The sequence below is a fragment of the Zeugodacus cucurbitae genome, chromosome 2 (assembly GCF_028554725.1).
Source record: "Zeugodacus cucurbitae isolate PBARC_wt_2022May chromosome 2, idZeuCucr1.2, whole genome shotgun sequence".
Classification (NCBI taxonomy): Eukaryota; Metazoa; Arthropoda; class Insecta; order Diptera; family Tephritidae; genus Zeugodacus; species Zeugodacus cucurbitae.
In genome coordinates, this window is record NC_071667.1 from 60,318,675 (window position 1) to 60,338,761 (window position 20,087).

The 20,087-nt window shown below is 37.7% G+C and overlaps 1 long non-coding RNA gene across 1 annotated transcript; it reads right to left on the reverse strand.

Annotated features, from left to right (window-relative positions):
* Positions 1-5,018: 5,018 nt before the first annotated feature.
* Positions 5,019-17,401, reverse strand: LOC128919827 (uncharacterized). The gene is made up of 3 exons (XR_008469961.1): positions 16,972-17,401; positions 15,437-16,855; positions 5,019-5,693 (listed from the first exon to the last, which is right to left on the reverse strand). It is a non-coding gene; the product is annotated as an uncharacterized LOC128919827 (long non-coding RNA).
* Positions 17,402-20,087: the final 2,686 nt, after the last annotated feature.

Here is a 20,087-nt window from a genome sequence, read left to right on the forward strand (position 1 = left end):
TCTCTTACGTACCTCACCACACACCATGAAAATAGTTGAAATCGGATAATAACCACGCTCACCTCCCATACAAATGTTGTGTTGAAAGTAAGACTAAAAGTGCGCTAACTCACTAACGAAAAACGTGAGAAACACTAAAATTTACAGAGGAAATACCAGAAGAAAGCTGCAATCAGATTTTTGCCCAAAAAGGAAAATGGGCGTGGCGTCGCCTACCTATACGTCTATGGTTTTTGACCTATAGATACGAACTACTCGACCGATTTCTCCAGATTGGATAAGGAAGCGAAGCGTATGAGTCTTGTAGTGAACGAGGACAAGACTAAATCTCTCCTGTCATCAAACAAACAATCAGAGTCTAGGCTCCCACGTCACTGTTGACAGTCATAATTTTGAAGTTGTAATTTCGTCTACTTTGGAACCTGCATAAATAACACAAACAGTGCCAGCCTAGAAATCCAACGCAGAATCACTCTTGCCAACAGGTGCTAATTTGGATCGAGTAGGCAATTGAAAAGTAATGTCCTCTCTCGACGAACAAAAATCAAATCAGTCCCTCAGTCGATGGAATGATTGATTGACATAGTTCAGCATATAAAAAGACAGGGATGGACGGAAGCGCTGCAGCTTTGAAAGTGTTCGTTGCAGTACCCGCTGGTGGTAGCCGACGAAGATACATTTCTTTGATATATTTTGAGTACCAGCTATGTCTGTAAACTTCATTTATGATCCTCGAAAATCATTTTTGCTTTTTTTGTGTCCCCGATAAGCTGCTTCTATCGTGATCTCTCGTAAAATCTCTAATTATTTCAGAGGGTCTTCGAAGGAGAGAAAATTCAAGAATCATTAAAATAATCATTAAAAGAATAATTAAAAAATGAAAGCTCGGCCATTTGTAGAACAAAGCTAAAGCTACTAAAGTCACTGAATATGTGTTTAGTATAAACCATCGCCATTTTTCTGTAATTTACTAACTTCATATGAATATGAGTCTCTATAAGTCCCTTCATATATTACAATTCACAAATTTTACTACGATCCTATTACACTTTCGGCGCAGCATGGCAGCACTGTATAAAAATACTTTGATTATGATTGCCACAGACCTTGCGAATGTAAATTAAAAACTTGATTATAACAAAAATTTATATACTCGCCTCGGCCTGAGTTTGAGAATTTATTTCGTGAACACTAAATAATTTTTTATGATTAACTCATAATGGAAATGCCAAAGATTTGGCGCAACAACATACATTTAAGCGCGCCCAGACACACACATATGTATGTATGTAAGTATGCAAATTTGCTTTTAAACAGTGTGACATCTAATTCATACCAAAAGCTTGCAGACACACACATGTAAGTCAGAGGGAATGTGTTTGTAGGCTATGAAAACTGCTGCCATGCAAGCAGCGGGAAGCTTCACTTCACTTTGCTGCTAACACATTATTACACAGATTTTCTGCAACAACAATAACAACATGCATACATTTAAATCACTGCATGGTGCTCAATTTCCCGTTCGTGACCTCGTGCCACGCTAACGCCCCACCGTCGAACCATCGACCGTTCGGCGTCCAACTTGGCTGACTTACTTACTTTATGCTCCCATCTAATTCACTTCCTTCCGTTCGCTTTGCGTTTCGCACAAATTATGGCTCACAGTGGATGATGGGAGAATTTTATTATTGGCGGCCATAATTTTGCATCGCTCACATACACAGACACACACACACACACACATGTATATAGATGTTGAACAGTGATTTTGCTATTTTCTAACGCCATTACGCCATTACTCACGCATTTCTTCCACTTTGACTTTGAGCATTTCGCTTTTTTTTGCTTTTTTTCTCTTAAATGTTTTCCATTTTAGCTTTGAAATATTTAACTTATTTTGCGCTACATTAAACGTTGTATCTCTCACCACTAACACTAACACACGCACTCAATTGCCATCTCTCCTATATGTAGCTAGCTGGCAGGCAATCTGGCAACCTCTGCCCATAAATACATGCACGAACAATATAATTCACGAACGGATTTTCTCGGCTACTTCTTGTTTAAGTTTTGCGGCCAAGCATAGTTTTCAGCTTGCAAATACTTGCAACAACTGCACGCATACACACACACACACATGCATTAGTCATATTATTACAGTAGCGTGCAGTATGCTGCACTGTTTAATATACGCAATAAAAATTTTTGAATTATTATTTGCTTTAACACATTTTATGTGCATTATTATGCGCGCTGCCTGATTTCGCTACTATTTTATGCAAAATTTACAGCAACAGCAACAGCTGCACACAGTCACAAACCAACACCAACACTCTGGCATATTCCAAGTTTATCTAAATTCCTCCATATTTTTACGTTATTTTATGCGTTGAGCGCCATGCTATCGCCTTTCGTAAGTTAGTAGTTGGGGCAAAAATATAAATAATTCGATTTCTATGCACGACACAACAGTTATGCACATCTCACTCAATATTTTTTAGCCGGTCAAATGTATGGCTCTTGTGATAAATTGTCATTGATATACATGCACAGTATACCTAAGTATACATTAGCTATGACTTAAAGTAAAAAAAATAAAGAAAAATTGAAATTAATACATGTAAAGGGTGGTTTTAGAGGCGTATATCTAAGCTAGCAAATCGTATTGTATTTATTATTTGAATAAAATTTCAGCACTCTTACTTAAAAAATTACACTACTGTCGTCATCAAATACGCAACCATCTCGCAAATAAGTTCCGTAGATTACCAATTGGTCAGCTATAGCGGCTGGAACCATTGAATTGAAGTTCTCCAATATATAAGTAAAAACGTCCTACAAAGAAAAATTACATGTTCTACTATGGACTGTCCCATATCATAAGGTGATTGGATCAGCAACATTACGTCCCGATAGGGTAATGGCTTAATAGGTTTATTGTAGCATCATGTCACCTGGTAACCTTCTGAAGAAGACAGTACATAAATGTCAAAAAGTTCTTCTTCTTGACTGGCGTAGACCCCGCTTACTCGGTTATAGCCGAGTCCAAAACAGCGCGCCACGTATCCCTCCTTCTGGCAGTTTGGCGTCAATTGGTTATACCAAGCGAAGACAGAACCCTCTCCACCTGATCCTTCCATCGGAGTGGAGGTCTCCCTCTTCTTCGGCTTCCATCATGCAGTACCCATCGAACACTTTCAGAGCTGGAGCACTTTCGTCCATTCAAACAACATAACCTAGCCAGCGAAGCCGCTGTCTTTTTATTCACTTATGTTTATTTTGACAGCTGATTTTATCGCTATCCAAGATTGAGAAAGATTGACGAATCGAAAATCCAGTATTTGCGAGGAAAGGTCTTCGTTCATTGTTCTGAGAAGAGAAAGGTATACATTTGGGTGGAACCCAGATACTTTTAATTCTAAGAATATAGACATGGCGGTAATTTGTTTCGAAGCTTGCAATGTTCAGACTATGTTTCTTGTTCAGACTTCAGACTACTTCTTCATGTCAGAAATAATAATCGAGAAATGAGGTGGTATTTGTGGCAACAGCTTATATAATGTGTTTTGGTCCCTAATTAGTTGGAATAGGAATAGGAATCATCCAACTTACTTTTTACCCAATCAGTAGAATAGCAGAAAGATACCATAACGAATCTATCTCTTTAACGAATAATCCCACAGAACCAAAACACGATAGTGTCCAATAATACGGTCTATTGGTTCAAAATTCCAATTTCTAATATAGTCAGTAATAAAGCTAGGTTCCAGGTTATAAATGTCATTAGATCGAATAACTAATGGAAAATCGTTCCCAATGTGATTGATGACCGGGGTGTCTAAATAAATCAAAGGGGTTACGTATTGGACTCAACTTCATCGCCTTCGTAACAATCCGCAATGGTCATAAGTAGTCGGCATCGGCCAGTATCGGCCACAATTTTTAGCATCGATGTCAGATTCTTAGCCGATTCTTTTTATTTCTTTCAAATGTCAAATAAATTAATGTTTTTTTTTTCATTTTTTGTTTTGTTTAAAGCTTAAAATATGAATTTTTCTGTCCACCTTATCAATCATCAATATCATTTAGAATGATCCCATCTATGTCAAATATGCACAGTTTTGTTAAAAAAAATTTTGAGACTTTGCTGAAAATTTCCAAATTTGCCAAAAAAAAAAACAGGGGCAGTCAATTTTTAAAGGTTTCTCTTGAGACGAATTTTTCACAAACAACACCATTCGTCAGAGATAGGAACTCACTTGGTGCCTAGTCTTGAAAATAAAGTGGATGCAAAAGAATCCCAAATCAATAAATATGTGTGGCCAGTAGTTATCCTTTTGAAACACAACTATTCTCATATTAGCTGACAGCTTCTGAGCAATTGGTTCCTTCAAACGGTCCCATTGTTGACAGTACAGCTTCGAATTAAGTTTGGCCGTAGGAGGGTAGCCTTCCTTCCTGAGCGTTCATTATTTCTTGGCCACCGTTTGCGTCGTCCACTACGTTTTCGGTAAATGTTTTTATTACTGAATCACTTATCATCAACCACTTATGAAATGTATCGATCCAGCATCAATGGCAGACGGTCGGTCGATGAAGTTTTGCGTAAACCCGTGTGTTAACTATATTTCGAGCTTCATCATCAAAAATACTGAGTCACAGTTCTTATACTACTCAAATATTTATCAAGCAATATGGTTGTTCCCTGTTCAACCATCCACAATCAAATTATTTCCACATTTCCTCGATCTACTGTGGAATACTTAGAGTACAATTTCAAATCTAATAAACCTGTTTCAAATTTAGAGTTGATGATAATTGTTATGATTTGTTAAATTAATAATTCTATTTTTTTCTTTACAGGTAAGCAATCATACATCTTTTCGTATCCTTATTGAATCTCATTTCTATAAGACTTCCAGGTCAGTTTTAAATTCAAAATTTACCATATCTTAAAATGTGTTTCCGTATAAGATCATTATCTACACATTAACTTTTTTATGTTAACTATACCACCCAGTATATTGTTGCAAGAACGCAAAAAACTGCAGCGAATTAAAAATTTTGTTGAAAAAAAACTTTAAAATATTCAAAAATGATTTTTAAATAACGATTAATAATCGCTATAACAACGCAATATGCACCGTTAAATGAACAATAAAGAAAAACATTAATTTAATTATCTATTGATACATATCTCAGCTTGCATGCGCACCCTCTTCTGAAAGCAAATTAATTAGCTGCATTCATTACCGTGCCGTCGTACAATATGAATGGCATATATTTGCATTCATTAACAATTAAATTAATTGCAAATTGGAAAGTTCAAAGAAAAAAAAAATACTAATAATAATATTAATTACAATAATGCTCGGATACACGAATGTGAGATTTTTAAACGGTTTTGTCTTTCATTAAAATTATGATGCGCGTAATTATGGTTTAAGATATTTAATATGTTACAGACACATGTGCAGATATACTAAAAGAAATTGTTAGTCGTTAGATATGAAAACTGATTTAATTTATATTTAGTGTTTTTGGTAAAAACACTGCCAGCTATAATTCGGATAAAAAAAAGTTTTTTTTTTTGTTGCTGGATTGGGTTTCCATTTCTCTGCATCTCTGCATCAAACTCTAAAATCTTTTCCAATTTCGGTAGTCCAACGATTGGGGACAACATTTTCTGACATCTACAAATGAAAGATATTTTATGATATTATATCTGAGCTATTTTAACAGATTTTGGAGATCAAAGCAGATGTTTTTGTGATAATTTATTAGATTTAATTGACCACATCTGCTGGATTTGTGAAAATATTGTCTCTTTCGTGTATATGGCGAGACTTTGGTGAAGATTGCTGACTATGTTTCTTTCCCGAGGACATTTGTTATACATTCCCGCAACGTGGTGCGCAGAGTACAACAGATTTGTTCAGTTTTTTGTGTCACCAACTAAAGGAGTTGGATATAGAGTAAAATTTATGAAAATGGTCAGGATGTACAAATGAATGAAATCGACTAATAACCACACCCACCTCCCATTCGATTTTATTGTAAAGATGGTACAACAGAGCTGCACTTCTGTGGACGTAGTACCCCTACTTTTGGATTATTTTAAAGTTTTCCTTTGTTAAAGACAAATCCCCTATAGAAACGTTCCGTGAGATTAATGGTGTTTTGTATCACGTCGAACTGCCGAGGAATGGTTTTGACGATTCACCCCGATTGAATACGACACCATGGATAAGCCAGCCGGCGGAAGACCTGTGACGACGAATACCGATCATATCATGGAAAACATCGAGTTAGACCAACATGTGGAATCTCGCCCAGGAGATGGGCGAAAACGGTCGTGGTCGAAGTCCGGTGAGTCGTACAAAACGGTGGCCAAGCCGGGATTGACGGCTAGGAAGGTTTTGCTTCTGTGTTTGGTGGTATTGGAAGGGAATCATCCACTATGAGCTGCTCCCATATTGACACTCGCTTAATTCTACGATCTACTGCGAACAACTGGACCGCTGGAAGCAGGCAATCGACCAGAAGCGCCAGAGCACACACTTCGTTGATGACTTGTCAGAAGCTACAGGAGCACGAATGGGTGGTTTTATCGCATCCACCATATAGCTCGGACATAGCGCCAAGTGATTACCACCTGTTCCTGTCCATGGCGAACGCCGTTGGTGGTATAAAGTTGAACTCAAAAGAGGCTTGTGAGAGGCTAAGGAGGGGGCTTCTACGATGGGTATTATAAAGTTGTCGTCTAGATGGAAACAGATTATCGAATGAAAGGACGCATATTTGAACTAAATCCGATCACTGTAATGCGGTATAAAGCATTGAATAAAGAGCAAAAAATCGGGAGTATATTTGCCAACCGAATATATCGATTAATGTGTTAGTAATCTTAATCAAAGTATTTTCTGTAGCACTATTTCCGATATTTTATCCAAATTAAGTCTACATTTTTTAACGATAAAGCGATTTTGCTCTACACATGAATGTAATCGGTCTTAACTCTCATTTGATCAGAACACTACTAAAATCCAATACCAATAATATAATCCTTTTTGACGCTCTGGTTGACTTTTCCCTGTTGAAGTCATTAAACTAACTGAATCTATGGCCATAAACTGAATATACTTATGACTATCAAAAGAGATCTTTATTTGCCGTTAAAGGTCTCAAAGAGTGACTACCAAATTCTAAATAAGTATCACTCCCAACACCATATAATATAGCTTCATAACATTTGTTGGATTAACAGATATTATTAGATTTTAGACAAGCTTGGGTTAGGCAAGTTTTAATCTGTGTTCTATTATTCAAAAACTCCTCCTTTAATGCATCACAATGTTAAGTTATATGAGTTAGGTATATTATCTACAAGTACTGACGAGTATAGCACTTCTTTTACTCACTCTTTGATGAGCACCATGTTGCCAGTTTTAAATTCCCCTTTTGTTGTGAGGTGACGGCAAAGACTTTCTGTTTCTATGCAATTTCTTTCAGCGAGAATCAAAATCTAATTTGAATGCCCTATTTCAATCTGGTTTTCATTCCATCAAAGGAATACATATGTTTTAACTTATGCAAATATCTGTATCAAACAGTGCACGAGTATGTGTGTGCGCACCCTATATTGTATGCTTTGACTAAATACCACTGGTTGACTGACTATGTGTCTGGTACTTAGTCTGCCTGACTTTCCCAGCTTTCAACATAGACGCACTTGATAATGCACATTTCCTTTCATTTGACTCTGAAGTTCTTATTCCATTTTACTCTGTTGCTTTGCCACATGCCACATTATTTACTATACAGACATATGTATGTGTGTGATCTTGTGGATATTATGAATGCATCAAATGCAAGTGAATGCGAGCTCCATATACTGCTACTACATACTAGCGCTATAATTGTATATAAATAAATATGTGATTCAATAGCATTTCGTCGAGGGGGATTCCTTTTGGATTACCGAGTTAACGGTAGCGCTGATATATACAAGTATTTGTATTCATGTATTTATGGATAAGTGAGTGAGTGAATGTACTATAAATATTTGAAAAACTCTAGTGATATGCAACATTATACCGTTACATTGGGGATGCGCTCATAACAGTAACATTTGGCTGTGTGGAAGAGTGTGCTTTGTGTACAGTTGTTGGGAATTAGTGCGGTGCAGTTTACAATCATAAGAAATGGATAAGGCAAAGTAAGGTGGCTTATTCAGTTAAAAGCAGACAAATATTTACAGGCAGCCCGTTACTCGTAAAGTAAGTGCAAGTGGCAACCACAAAGTGACTGGAACTGCAAGTGCTCGGTTGCTAAGTTTACTATTAATGCATTTTCTGTTCGTTTTTTGTTTTTTTTTTTTTTTGAGAGAGTCGAAACATTTTGGTGTATGTAGGTGGTGCATACAGGGTTAATAGTAAAAATCGGTTGGAATATGAGTCAATGATAAGCATGTTTCGATAGATTTATGCATCAATAGTTTTCTCTAACTAAAAATCGTTCTTGGCTTCCGAGGATCTTATATTTTTCTATAAGGGACCACCCAAAATGTGCTGGAAATCAGGAAATTTGATGGCTACCTAATCAGGGTCAGATCTTTGAAAGAATGTTCTTTATAGTACAATGAATCAACGCTTTGCCAACGACCTCGAACTCTACTAACCGACAGATCTACGTCCAACGGGTCCACTACAATTAATTTTCGTTAATAATTATCCATCGAATAATAGTTATGAGAATTGAGATCCTAAACAGCAGCTTCCAAATCACTAATAATTATAATTAATCCGTATTTGCCCACAATCTGCCTCTAGCTCTACCGCTAAGCAAACCACACACCCTGTAATGGTTAAACCTCAAATCGAGTACTATGCAATGAGTTCGAAATAATACAACCGGATGAGTGTCATTACCAAGAACTCATTGTCGTCAGCGTCCTGCTGGTTGCTCGGTTGGTTGATCCGTTAAAGTACTCGAATTGCAGGATGTTGCATTTCATGTTGCCACAAATGAAAAGTGACAAGCGAACAACCTGATGGATCTTAGTAGTCTCCAAAGTGAATGTCAATGCACGCACACGCAGCGGCGAATACAACTACAAAACCAGTGCACGAACAGAGAAATGGAGGAGGACGGAGTATAAAGAGTAGAGTACACGACCAGCTGTAGCTAGCAAGCAACTGTTGACTGTCTACACACACAAAATGGCTAAACGGCCGCCCTCTTGCCAACCCGTAGCCAAATCCGACAAGATGTTGAACAACTCGCCGAGGAATTGAAGAGTGTCGAAACGCAGTAACGTACTCTATCCGTTAGCCGTTTGCGGTTACTGCTGCTGAGATATTTTCCGTTTTGCTAATGCTTCTGATATTGCACTTCTCCACCACTACCACTACCAACAACCGACACATATTCCATGCAATGAGTGATGACATTCAATGGTTTTTACTATAATGAAATGTTCATCAGCTTAACCAAATGCGAATGCATAAGAACTCAGGCAGCAGGTGTTGGAAGTAATAATTTTAAAGCTTAACTGTAGCTAGCAAGCTTTCGGTTGTTGGAGTGTGGAAGAAATTGTTAAGGAAATTGTGTCGTAAATCGTGGTGGGAAGTATATGAGTTGAAATTATCAACTAGAACCGCTAAAATTTGAGTCTTTCTGAAAAATTACGCAGATTTGTTCCAAAAAATTTCATAATAAATCTGAATATCAGGAACCCTTGAAATCTGAAAAGAAGGAACCTAAAGATTATTGTGCGTTTTTTAATTTGGATAAATCGAATAGAAATGTCTCCAAATCTTGTTTGTCTCCCACATTTTTTCATATATCGAAAGACTTATCCCATCTTGAGACCCGGCATTCATTATCGAGAGTCAATTCGGCGCCGTTTCCAGCAACTCGGACTGTTATCGCGCCGTGATAACCGACTAATTGATGCCTGTCATTGGAGCTCGTGATCTCGGCGACATTTGGTTTCAAAACGACGGCGCCACTTCCCATATCGGTCGATTGACCACCAAGATTGTGTCATATAAGACCATTAGACTTTTTCCTGTGGGGATATGTAAAGCCTAAAGTCTATGTGGGCAATCTCGTTTCGATACAGGCCTTGGAGCAAAACATCACGCCCGTCATTCGCTAGTTACCAGTCGAAATGATCGAAAGAGTCATCGAAAATTTGACTCATAGGAAGGATCATCTGAGATGTAGCCGCGGCCAACATTTGAAAGAGATAATCTTTAATAAATAAATGCCAAAGAATGTTCTTTCGAATGATAATATATATTTTCCATAAAATTTGAATTTTCTATATCCTTATACCCTGAATAGGGTATATTAAGTTTGCCACGAAGTTTGTAACATCCAGAAGGAAGCGTCGGAGGCACTATAAAATATATATATAAATGATCAGTATGTTGAAATGAGTCGATTTAGCCATGTCCGTCTGTCTGCCTGTCCGTCCGTACGTCTATCTGTCTGTATATATACGAACTAGTCCTTCAGTTTTTAAGATATCGTTACGAAATTTTGCAGATGTTATTTTCTCTTTAAGAAGCTGCTCATTTGTCGGAACTGCCGATATTGGAGCACTATATCATATAGCTGCCATACAAACTGAACGATCGGAATCAAGGGCTTGTATGGAAAACTTCCGCATTTTACTACATATCTTCACGAAATTGGTGTGAGTTATTGTTCATAGAAATAATTTAATCTCTCAAAAAATTGTTCAGATCGGTTCACTATAGCATATAGCTGCCATACAAACCGAACGATCGGAATTAAGGGCTTGAATGGAAAATTTTCGCATTTGATGTGGTATCTTCACGAAATTTGACATGGATTACTGCTTAAGGTAATAATATAATCTCCGAAGAAATTGTTGAGATCGGTTAACTATATAACCTTAATGTTTCTAGCAAACAACCCGGCTAAAAAGAATTAGTAAATGTTTTCTTTTTGTTTTTACTTACTTTTTCTTACGTCTTTAGATTTGCTTAAACTCATTGTTACTAAAAGAAATGCACCTGTGAAGGGTATATCAGCTTCGGTACAGCCGAAGTTAACGTTTTTTTGTTTTTCTCTAAAAAAGTAGGGAAAGGGTTATTTTTGAAGAGCTTCGGTATTCCTATGTTGTTAAAAGAATATATGTTCATTCTCAAGATAATTTTTCAGATACAGCAGTACTGTTTTTACGCCGAAAACATTGACTTCTTTACGTGGGTTTTTCAAATTTACTTTAGAAACTAGATGCTTTAATCTAACAAAAGCAGAGTTGATAGTCTGACGTCTTTTAGTGAGCTCGTACGTCTCTTCTGTCTTCATTCGGTGCCATTTATTGATACACATATATATACTTTTTTGTATGGACGTCTGCTGATAGAACCTGAATCCACATTATAGGTGTATCAACGATTACCTTACTTCCGTGAAATTTTCTGTCATCACAAATAAATTAGAAGATTGTCTTATTTCGCTATTGGGATCATATATTTGAACTTTATCTCCATATAGTCTGCTTGATTTGTGCAGCTGAAGCTAAACTTTAAGCGCTTTACGTTCACTAGCTCTCTTCGAATTCCATGAAAATCTTGCATCTATGCTTCTGCTAATACCATCACTAGTCTTTACTTAGGTGCAAAATTCTGTGGAAAATTAACGCCAACAAGTAATACGAATTGTCAATTCGTCTTGCTTTAACCAACGAGACACACACACACACCCAGTCAGTCAGTCAGTCTGTCATTTATTCATGAAAATCTACGGTAACTCTTTCTGCAGAAAGCAAGCTGGCATGAAGCACCTACAATTTCCGCTATGCCATTCAGTCTTATCTTAGAATAACAACTCGTATTTTACGCTCGTTTTTTGTTAGTTTTTGTATTTGTTGTTTTTTCTCTTTCGTTCGAACGGTAATGTGATGTGGTAAGATTTGTAAGTTGATTAATGAACACAGGCAAATGACTCTTGTGTGCGCAGGGGTGTGTGAGTGTATGAGTGTCGAATGACAGCTAGCGTTTTATTAGATTAAATTCAAAAACTAAAGGAACAACACGCCAATGACGGCAAAATGCAATGGAGAATAACCAAGTAAGGAAGCAGCACCGCACCCCACCGCACCGCACCGAAATGACCGATGTCAGAGCAGCTCAGCAGGAGATGAGCGCTCACATACTCATCTGGTAGCGGTGCGCCAAGCTGGAGCACAAGAGGGCGTGTGAGGTGACGCATGTGCCAAAGGAAACAGCGCTAATGAAATGGCAATTCGTTCGTTCAGTCATCCATTCGTTTGCTTATTTGGTCATTCATGACGGATGCGGAAATGAGTAAAGTGTGAAATTTTCTCTTCTATATGCGCCGGTTACGGAATTGAGTTAAAAGACATGGCCACAAGCGCACACCCACAAATAAGCCGTGCATGCGACAACTACAACAACAACAACTACACAAACCCAAACATACATCGATAATGTGGAATTGCACCCAAAAGCAATTTCATCAGCGTGACCAAATGCAACAACAATATATAATCATTTTGGGCAAAATCGGCAACAACAACAGCACCACGAATAGTAGCACCTACTACGTAATACCACAAAGCTGTGAATGAATAAATGAGCGAATGAGTGAGTGAGTGACGGAGTGACGGACTGGCTGACTGGTGACTGTTTGAATGTGCAAAAGAACCTATCGAGCAATGACGACTGCATGAATGGCAAACGGAAGACAGAAGACGTACTTTCCGAAACGAAGAAACGAAAGCAGGGCCGTGTGAGCGGGCGAACGCCTGTATGAAGAATGCAATTTTGTGATGAAGAAAAATTGATTGTCGCTAAAGTAATGGGAAAAGGAAAGAAAAATTAGAGACGTACCAAAGAAAAAAAAATTGAGTAGTTTGGAAAAAAATGTCTTAAGTTTTATATTTAAGGCTGAAAAATAGTATGAACCGGTATTGAAGTAAATCACTTGCTGAGTAGCTGAAAGGATTGTCGCAAAAAAATATCAAATAAAAGTTAAGGCGCATAAAGAATCTACTAGGAAGCAAAATCCTTCGCCAAATCTTCGGCAAACCCAGCTTCATGAATAAAAAGTGGCACTTCAAAGTCGGCAGCGACTGACGTTGCATTGCTGTGGAGCGTGTTTTTTGTTTGAGGCACTGTCATTGTTGTTATTGCTTATATAATTGCATTGAAAAGCTCACGCCCTCGCACATTACATTATACATAGTATGTATGTAAGTATATATTTAAGCAGCAAGTGAGTGGTGTAGGAATTTATATTTGTTTTCAGTTTGCGGTTAAGAAAGCGCTTTCGGGTCCACAACATGCCACATGCCGCGTTAGTGTCAATACATTGATTTAATGTAAAAATTGCAAGAATTCTTAGTGCAAACACTGTAGTCTCAAATAGTTTCACAGTTTAATAATAGTATTTGAAGAAAGTTAAAAAATAATAATTTCGCAAGACATCAATGTTTGGTCACTTTTATTTTTTATTTAAGACAATAGAAGTTAAGCTTATTGCTCTCAGACAGCTTTATAAGCGGACTTGAGTGTATACTTAAAACCCGCAAATACTCAATGGTCTTTCGAAATCTGAAAAAAGTAGTAATTCGGGTTAAAGGCAGACGACTGGAAAGATATCTTCTGTCACTATACAAAAATAAATTATATACCCATTATAGTGGGTAGGAAAAAAAGAATTATCTCATTATAGATCTCATTACCATTGAATAATATATCTATCCGGCCCGGAATTAACAAAAATATCTCGAAAGTTGGACCCGGAGTATTGTCTCAGATATGTTAGCTTTCTGTGAAACTCCTTCCTTTATCAAATAATTAAAAAATAAAAGGTTATACAATAAATAATGGTGCAGAAGAGAGATCACCAGAAGCACAAACGTATCTCATTGACAGAATACTGTTTATAGTCTTAACTCCTAAGATTTTGATAAAAAAAATCTTTATTCAGAATCACCTTCCATAAGCACCATTCAGCAGTAATAGCGCTTACTCTCTGTAGCCGTAATACCTTCCAGTAGTGCGTGGACAACAATATCACATACTCTCCTCAATTTCCCCTGAAGAGAAAGTGAACCATTTTTCTCAAGGCATCGAATCTAACCCCTTCCAATTGTTATACTGCTTCTTTGTAAAGCGTCGCCGAACGTTCATCGGCACACCTGATGATATTATGTAGTTCGTTCAGCCAACCAGCACTTTCACACCTTAAAGACGACCCACGGTTTCCTCTGACCGCCTTTAAGAAAACTGTAGATTTGGCCACTCACTTCACTTTTCTTTGGAGGGGGCATCCAACGCAGAATCACTCTTACCAACAGGTGCTACTAAGGGCGGAGTAAGCAATTGAAAAGTAAAGTCCTCTCTCGACGAACAAAAACCAAACTCTACAAGTCACTCATCATTCCCGTTCTACTTTATGGTGCAAGAGCGTGGACGATATCAACATCCGACGAGACGGGACAAGGAGTTTTCGAGAGAAAGGTTTTGCGGAAGATTTACGGTACCTTAAACATTGGCAACGGCGAATACCGAAGACGATGGAATGATGAGTTGTATATGTTATTCGACGATATAGACATAGTCCAGCGTGGCTAGGTCATGTTATTCGAATGGACGAAAATGCACCAGCTCTAAAAGTGTTCGATGCAGTACCCACTGGTGGAAGCCGAGGAAGAGGGAGACCTCCACTCCGTTGGAAAGACCAGGTGGAGAAGGATCTGGCTTCACTTAGTATAACCAAACTACCAGAAGGAGAGATGCATGACACGCTGTTGTGGACTAACCGCGTTAAAGGTGTCTACGCCAGTCAAGAAGAAGAAGGGTACCAATTTCTCTGCTACAACACTTCAAACACACCAAACCCAATGGAACCTGCGATCTTAACGATTTCGGTAATGGCTAGCGCAGAACCCTCTAGCGGGCTGTTGCCGAGCTGAGACTAATGCCTTGAGTACTTAGTACGCTTGAAGGGGAATAGTCGGAACAGGGATATATCCTGGAAGTCGGTGCCGACCCCCTTCACTTCCGATGTCTTCCTTTCACACCTTGCTTCGTTTTTATTTTTAAACATTCATGATAAAGTCTCCGGACTTGCATGAGTTGGACTTGGCTGCTTCACTGTGTCGGCGTGTTTCGGTCTGAAAGAATTCATTGCTGGACTATTTTCCAAACATATGTATATGTGTACGCATATTATGCATAGAATTTTGACTAAACTTGTTTACACATTACTTCAAATAATATTTAAGAAAAATCCAGAATTGACGTAGAGAAGATATATTTTAAAATAAATGCTGTGCAAAGCCACACTTAAGTTTCCAGCAACAACTGCTTCTCGACTTCACAAGATTTCATCTCTCTCTGTTTATATATAATTCATAAGCGCTTACCGTTAGCTTCACCGAATATTACTTGTTTACTAAGCAAGAGCCATAACTCGCCTCCGCGCACTTGTCTCTTAATGAATGTAAAGCTCTGATTCATCGCCTGATCTTATGCTGCAACTCATTTCCGGGCTTTCAACAACACGTGCTACTTCACTTTACATGGCAATCATCGACTCAAGCGACCATTGAGAAGGGGGAGTCAATCAGGCACACATACAGATATACACAATGGCAGCGCTGCCAGGCAGGTGTGTATTATATAGAGCTGGTTATATGCCACATGGTTACCGGTTATATTTATGAGCAACAAATTGCATTCATCAGCAACAATTGACTTTGTTGGCGGAGTTTATTGGAAAACATATTTTCCTTTTTGTTGTATTTGCGTGCATATGTAATGGATTTGTGTGTGGCATGTGCGCATCTCTTGTTACTACAGTCAATATGTGCGGCAGTAGTGAAGTAAAAGATGTACCGTTGTTGCATATTTCCGCTCTAACTGCCTGCCTGTTGCCCACACTCGCGTCTTTACTAGCAATTTGCCAGCTTGTGAAGCTGATTTACTTGAAATTTTTCTTCGTGCCACTGGAAGTGGCAAGTGTACGCTGTGCTCATTTGGCGCAAAAGTAGGTATGTGTGTGTTACAGTTGTTTTCTTGTTTGTGTCCTGCGGCCTTACCTGAGCTGCTCATTAAATACCAAGTTCATAAAAAATTTATAGCCGCCACAGCACGGCGCACACATATACTCATACAACAGTTAGCAGCAATGACTCTGTGTGTGCGTGTGTTTGTGCAGTCGACAAAGTGAAACTTTTCGGGAAAACAAGTCAACCGCGTTGTCATGTCATGTACTTAAATTATAATCAAAAGACTTTTTTGTAACCTTATTTCGTCTCGGTTGGTGGTGAGGTGAGCGGTGTGGCGTGTAGCATGCCCCACAAATGTGTGCAACAGTGGCGCAGTGGCACAACAGTTAATGGCAGCAGACATGTAGTGGAGCATGCAGATATTGAGTGACTCGGTAAGCATAAGATCCGTTATATTTTTCTTTTTGTGTGCGCTTGCAGCCTCTTCTTTCTCAATTTCATGTTACCAATTTTTCGATTTTTTTTTTTTAATTTTTTTGTTGGTGTATTGCTTACAACAACTGTTGCTGCCACTGCAGTGTTGTTGCTATTGTTATTATATGAGGAATGTTGCGACTTTATACTACCGTTATTGCCGTTACACACGCCTTTTCAAGTCAGCCGAATGCTTGTCGGTCTCTACTTGACTTTGCAGCAGGCATAGACGCATCGACTGCATGCCAACGGCTACGAATATTGCCAATACTTTGTTGTTGTCGCTGTTGTTGCTGTTTTTTTTTCGTTTATATTGTTGCTTTCTTGCCAGTTGGTTTGCACTCACTCAATGCAACAGCCCTTTGTCAATCAAACACAAAAAAATACAATAAATACAACAAAAACAAAAAATAAACCTACAACAAAAAAGCAAAAAAAAACTTGCCCTCCACAGCTTGACTTTTGGTTGCACACACCTTTGCCGCAAATGTCCGACGTTGCCATGTTACCCATTTATTCGGTTACCTTCAACAGTGCATTCGTGTTGTTGCTGTACTCTGACTGCCCCATCTCACCTTAGCCCGCCTGGGTTCTCTTCGTCTCGTTGATTTAGCCCAGCTTGCCGTGGCTGAGCTGTATTGCCTCTACTGGTCTGTTTGGATTTCGGTTGCAGAGCTGCAGCTTTTGGCTCGCGCATCACTTACCGCTCTGAAACGGGATCATCAGCCTGCCGCTGCTAACATATTTGCATGTGTGTTTGTGTGTGGTTTGAATTGCTGCCGTTTTTTATCTCTCTTCATTGCCTTCATCAAAGTGGAGCCTTCAACTTTAATCAGGTTCTTGCATATTTCATAGTTTCTCGTTCCACATTATATATTGACTTCTTGTAACACATAAATACATATATACATAAGTCAACAAATAAAATAATAAATTTAGTTGTTGAATATTTCAAATGTCTGCATTTATTTTATTCCAAATGAGCTCTAAACCTTGAAATTTCCAACTCACCAAATGAGTTAAATATCAATGTTGCTGCCAATAATATCACCAAAACATCTTAAAAACATCAACAAATGTTTGCTTACGAATACATACCTCTGGATCAAACAGTTTTAGTTAATTTCTATCAAAACTAAAGAAGCTAAAAATGTGAAATTTTTATTTTCTAATTAATAAAACAAGAATTATCATTTTATCTTTCTTCAATATTTTTTAATATTTTTTTTTACGAAATCAAAGAAAAATTATAGTTTTAAATTAGGTCATCAGGTTATAACATATCATTTTTTTTGAATTTTGTTTAACATTTTCTGCCAAGATCATATTTTTGAATTTTTGATTTAATTAATTTAAACATTTATATATTTTTTAAGAGTGTGTCGAACACCCATTATTGAGAATTACATCAAAGAATCGATTGGGCATCGATTTGTACGAATTTCTAATATAATTTCAGGAAATTAATGACCAAAGTTTTCTAATGAATTGGATTTGTTCTTATTTAGTGGAATATTGCCTGCCTATAAACTTTCCCAAGCAATGATATCCACACGTTTTCTATTATATTGATGTCCGGTGAGTAAGGCGGTCACTGTTTTAAAACTGTGTTTTGTCTCTTAATTCAAGACATAATACTCGACCACTTTTAATATGTGCATTATTATGATGGAAATAGTATGACAAAGCTACAAACATATAAAATCAGTTTCTCGACATTTTATATGCTTTTGCAGTCATATTAATATTCAAATATTGCAGTCAGTATATACCATGGTTGAAAATGGCTCCCCGACCTATCAGACCATCCCCATGACTATATAGCCATTCCAGCCGACGTTCCTCCTACCGAACGCATTGTGCCAATTAGACTTCCATCTCTAGGCACCTGGACAAAATGTAATCGCGTATCTCTTCGGTTATCGTTAAGGGGTGATTTTTAATTTAGTTTTAATTTTTTACGTATGGAGCATACTTTATAACCCATTAAACCGGAGATAAGCTCGCTTTAGCACCACTATTTGCCCTGACCTTGACGGTCGATCGATGAAAATTGTATGCTTCTCTTGAAATTGCTCAACTATCAGCAACGGCAAATACTTTATTGTTACTGCTATTATTATTTTAGACATACCCCCACTTATAACCAAAAAAGTGTCACCTAACTTTTTGACTTCTGACGATTTTTTTTTTTGATATACATACCAGTTATCGAAAGCCGTAACTTTACTAAGCTTCGGACATTGATTTCTCTTCAACTTATAGCAAATTTTTTTACCCATATTAAATAAAATAGAACATTTGAGCGGTACAAAAAATTTGGTATCCATAACTGTCCAAACTCCGAAGATAAATAGAAAACAAATTGGGTGTGTTAACCTGATGACCAAAAATAAAGCACACTTTTTGGCTAAAAATATAATAATAGAAAAAAATTATATAACGGGACATTTCTATGGCTTGCTCTTTTAACCAGAAACTATTCATACTCAGAAGAAAAATGAACAATTCGAAGGCCAACCCAAGTAATTTTTAATTAACTTTCATTGATTTGAGACACAGTGAATTGAAAGGACACTATTTTCCCTTTTCGATATGGTGGATCAAAATTATTTCCTTTCCTCCCTTACAGTCTATTTTGGATGTTTACTGAATTTAGCGTTTTCACTGTTAAAATCAGTATTAAAAGTAATTTGGTCTGGTCCAAAGTTGGGTTAACATTCATCCAGCCAGCTAACTATAAATTATATGAATGAAAATGTTTTTTTTTTTTTTTAATTTTAACACTCGGTAGCCATCTTCAAAGAAAAACACAAACAGAGATAACTTTTTTTGTTTCGAAAAAATAATTAATTTTGCCCAAAGTAAAAATTCGCATAATGTGACTTAACTATGGAAATAGGTGGGTAGGAGTTGCTGTAGGAGAGGCGGGATGGATTTATTTTTAGGATTAACTCTAGCTTCAGACTTCCAAACTATTGTAGTGTTTTTGAAGCGGAAGTGATTACCATAAAGGCAGCAGAGGATCTGTTGCGTATTTTAGAGAAGCGACGATCCGCTTTGAAATTAGCCGTGAGCTCGTTAGCTGTGTGCTCGAAGTTAGTACACCAATGCCTATCCTCACTATCAGTGGCTTAGACTACTTCGCGATTAAGGTAGTTTGGACGCCTTGCCACAATGGAATCGACTGATGATAAAACTGACAGGAAATCGACTAATGAGCTTGCAAGACGAAGTACCACAGAGCAATGAGAATAAATAGGAGCACCGATATCTTCTTATGGTTTACTACTGGATGGTTGGATCTCAACTGAGCTGGGCAAGTGCTGAGCATTCACTAACACTTGCGTAGTTCCTTTAGGACCAATGTAAAATTAAAGAGGTCTAGGGAACTCTCCGCCCTCAGTTATTTTATCTCTATTTCTAATGGTTCTAACTAGTCATTATCGATTTCAATTATCCGAGGTGGAATCATCTCAATACTACCTTCTGCATTGCACCGCCTTTTCGAGATCTATGCCAAGATTTCTTGGTCTTACTTTTTTTAGCACCCTCGCGTAATAGCGGACATAGTTGGAAGTAAAAAAAAAAC